The sequence below is a fragment of the Dioscorea cayenensis genome, chromosome 5 (genome assembly GCF_009730915.1).
Source record: "Dioscorea cayenensis subsp. rotundata cultivar TDr96_F1 chromosome 5, TDr96_F1_v2_PseudoChromosome.rev07_lg8_w22 25.fasta, whole genome shotgun sequence".
Taxonomy (NCBI): Eukaryota; Viridiplantae; Streptophyta; class Magnoliopsida; order Dioscoreales; family Dioscoreaceae; genus Dioscorea; species Dioscorea cayenensis.
The window spans coordinates 6,798,028-6,802,674 of record NC_052475.1 but is presented as its reverse complement, the minus strand read 5'-3'; positions in this window follow the sequence as shown (position 1 = coordinate 6,802,674).

Here is a 4,647-nt window from a genome sequence, read left to right as displayed (position 1 = left end):
CTCAAGATTCTTTCCATACTTTAAGTTACATAATTGTAACTACATGTTTACCAAAAACATAGAACAATCGTATTTTAAGAATGACCCAACAAACTTACGAGTTCTTAGGATTGTATTAGGGCCCTTGATGGCACACATATACATGCGAGTGTTCCAGTAGACATGGTTGCATCTTTTTGTAGTAGAAAAGGTTTTCCAACACAAAATGTTTTCACCGCAGTAGACTTTGATCTTAGCTTCACTTATGTGCTTGCTAGTTGGGAAGGGTATGCACATGACTCGATGGTCTTGCGTGATGCTTTTAGAAAAGACCCTAATGGTCTTAAAAAGTGCTACAAGGTATATATTGCTATTTATTTACTAATTAATATACAAAACATAAATTGTTATTATAGTATATAGCATAATCCTATATCATTTTGTTGTTCAAGAAAATATTTTCTCATCAACACAAGATATGCTACAAGACCTGGATTTATAGCACCTTTTAGAGGTGTTAGATATCACTTGAAGGAATTCAGGTCACGTATTCTTGAAAACCCTAAGGAGTTGTTTAACCATAGGCATTCATCAGCGCGGACTTTAGTTGAGCGTGCATTTGGGTCTTTGAAAAGTCAGTTTAAAATTCTCACATCTAGGCCCTTCTTTCCATATAGTACTCAAGTTAACCTAGTGATTGCATGCTGCATTCTTCATAATATTATTAGTAGTGATAGATTGATACTCTCCAAGGAGCAATGGGAATAAGAGATAAGAGTTCATACTTCTAGGAGAGGGCAACGTGAAGATGTTAGAGAGTGGTTGGACAAAAAGGGTCAGATAATGCATGATATGTGGAACAATAGATAAACGTATTTATGAAGGATATGTTATGTTATTTTTTTATGTTTATCTATATTTCTGTTTACTAGACATTGTTGTTTGATGTTGAATTGCTTTGGATTTCATATGTTGTGAATTCTTATGTTGTTGCTTGATGTTGAATTTGATATAGTTGCTATGAATGAATTTTTAAGACCAAGTTTTCTATATTTTCATTACTATATAAAAGTTTGTATATGAATGTGTGTTTGCAATGGCATAAGAAAAAATGGAAGCTGGAAGTCATTCATCAAGCAGTAGAAAGAATGTAGGTAATATGCGATGGAGACCGAGTGAGAGCAAGTTTTTCTTGCAATTTACGGCAACACAGGTGGAAAATGGTTTGAAGTGTGATAAGACATTCAAACCACAATCAATTCATGCAGTTATACGTGCTTTTCTGAGAGAATTTTGGTAAAGATTGTACCGAGTCTAACATACATAACCATCTCTGAACATTAAAGTGCAAATGGGCTATAATTAGAAGACTTCGAGAGATAAGTGGTGTTGGTTAGGAAGAAGAAAACAAGAAAATAATTATGGGTGAAGAAGAATGCATGACATATCTGATGGTATGCTCTTTATGTCTTAGAATTTTGCAGTCACCAGTTACACTTTGTTTATATTTCTCTAACGTTAATGATAATTTTTTATTGTTTTGTTTACAGAGCCATCCAAATAAAGAACCATATATAAATAAACCCATTGGAGACTATGATTTTCTTGAAGTTGTTTATGGCAATGATCATGCAATAGGGCGTTTTGCTCACAATAGTGTTGAGACACCTCTAACTAATGATGGTGTACCAAACTTTTCGCAAGATAGTTTTAATATTGGATTGACACCAGAGGATCTTGGACATGGACAATTTGACAATAACTACGGGTTTGAGACACCCTCACCGACACCAAATAGCTCACAAGCGCGTACCTCTCAAGAAGCACAAACAAGAAAGAAAGGTAAAAAAAAAAAGATATGTTAGTGTTGATTTTGCCTTCGCATAAACTGTAGGTTCAAAAATGGATAGACTTGCACTTGCAATTGAGGAGCATAACCTAGTCACTCTTACCACTAAGCTAAGTGAAGCATGCATGAAGCTTACTGAAGTTGGTTACTCAACACGTGATGTGGCCAAAGTTCATTAATATTATGCAGATAGTGAGACCAGAACATTCAAATTCTTGGGCGCGCCAGATATTCTGTGCCAGTACATGGCAGAGAACTTGTAGGACCAGAATATTATGCAGATAGTGAGACCAGAACATGCAATACAATATTGTTTGTGTACAAACACTACCTTAATTAAATAAGGCTAACTTGTTTTTTTTCCTTGTTATTTTTCTATCTTTCCTTGTGATGGTGACCAATGTTTGGTGGATAATGAAGGGTTTTTAATTTGATGATGGGTTGGGGATGAGGATTATTTTAAAAAAAATGAAATATGGACTAATGAGTTGGGCTTGATGTAGGCAGATCCTATATTTCTTCATGGGCCTGAAGATATGGCGGATAGCTTGTGTAAGCTTGTAAATTTAGCATAGACCTTTAAAAACGGGCCGGCGGGGCGGGCTAGAACACGGGCTGCCAAAACCCGCCATTTGACGGGGTGGGGCGGGCCAGCCCGCCATATGGCAGGTTGGCAAAATGCCAACCTGACCCAACCCACTTTGGTTTGGCGGGTTGAGCGGACCGACCCACTAAAAATATAAAACATTTAAAAATTATATATTTTATATATTGATTATTTTTTTTAACAAACCAAACCAAACCAAAAGATATTTATTAAAGCACCTAAAATATTTATCCTCAATTATCATCCATTAAAAATTTAAAAGCAACAACAATTCCACCATGCTTACATATCCAACACTAGAGCATTATTATGTTTTAGCAGCATATTCATGGCGGCGTTTTTAATAAACACCGGCATATTTATGGCATTTTCATCATAAAATGCCACAAAAGCTCTTGCTAGTATTGAAGAATTAGACATTTGCGGCATTTATTGTTAAAACGCCAGCATTGGTTTTACATTTAAACGCCGGCAATGTGCATGCTCGCGAATGCTGGAAACTGATGGCGCAAAAAATTTGAGAACATCAACGGGGTTTTATCTAAAATGCCAGGAGATATACGGGGAAATAAGTTGTCTGGGCGGCGTTTATGTTGTCAAACACCGGGAGTTTAAGCATGATATGGTGGCGTTTGTGTAGAAAACGCCGGTAATTTGTCTTATGTTGCTATAATTTAGGTCATCTTCTTCATCTTATAGCTGCCCCCCAGATTCCAAATTCCAGCTCCTGCATCGCCATCTCCATTGCCAAAGCATCCAATCATCCACCAGTCTCCATTACCTAGTCTAGGTTATATTCTCCATCGTGCATCCTCTCCTGTTAGCTGCCCCATCCAAATCCCCATTGTCGCGCATCCTCTTGTTAGTTTGGCGGTGCATTATGCTCAATCATGTCGTATCTCAACAGTCCAAAGGTATCACTCTTCTATTCTTTGTCTTTTGATCCCTATAAAGCTTAATAGTATTTATTCAATGTTTTCCTTATTGAATGTGTGATTTTGTGATCTTTTTGTTTTTTTTCTATGTATTCTAAGAACCAAGTTGATTGGCTTCGTGCTTGGACGGCGTGGGAGTCTTGTGCTTGATTCCTTCTCAGAGGCCTGCTGCATTGATGAGAGATCGCCAGGACTAGAAAAGGTTTCAGCTTGTGCTTTTCTTAATTTTGTTATGAAATCCTTTATGTCTTGTGATGTTTGGTCTTTGATGTTGAGTTTTGTCTATAATTTTGGTTCTTTGTTCTTTGGTTGTTTGGTTTGAGAAGTGTGTGAACAAGGACCTGGTTTGGTTTCTTGTTGATTGGTGAAGTGCTCTTAGTTTTCTGGTAATCTGTTTTTTTAAGGTTACGATTTTGAATGGTTTCTATATGGTTTCTATATGATTTTGAATGGTTTCGATATGTTTTCTGGACCAATCTGATTGACAACTTGCTACCTTACAAATTTATGATGATCAGGAGAGCAATAAAATTGTTCTGATAGTGCTCGAAACTGGACAGAATTGAGGTTAAAAATATAATTCTCACTTAACAGCTTCGACGTGGCATACCTAAGTATATTTCATGCTACATAGGAATTAAGGCATTAAAAACATATGCACATGCTTTCTATGTACAAGACTCTACATATCAATAATATCCAATTTAGGGAAAAAAAATACCATGTAACAACTTTTGTCAGATTTTTTCATAACAATCTCATTATGCACAGTGCTAGAATAGCAGAAGGTCCTGCCGAAGAAGAAATGTGTTTGCAATTTTATCTTATTTTTCTTCATGAAAAAAAAGAGTGAAATAGGTCTTTTTAATCTAGTGAGAAGGAATCCAGTTTTTAATGGTATCTTTCCAAACCTCAAAAGTATGGAAGCCTAAGTGCAAATGGACACCAGTGATGTGGGAAAATAATAAATGAAGATCTAGAGCACAGTATATATATATAATATTTCTTATGTTTTTAGGCTGTACTTACACCTAATCTAGTCATGAAAGAGCAATTGAAAAACCAAAGACAACAAGGTTAAATATTTGGATTGGTAGATCTCCTTAGGACTTACTATGCAACCGCATGCGACTTTATACAATTGCAAAGTATTGAATGCAAACCTCGCTTTTAGTTAGGCATTTGGTATTGAAACTTTCGATAAATATTCCATCCTCGTCTATTGACACATGCATTCTATGTCTATTTTGGTGAAGCTAATTTGATAAGCTCATTGG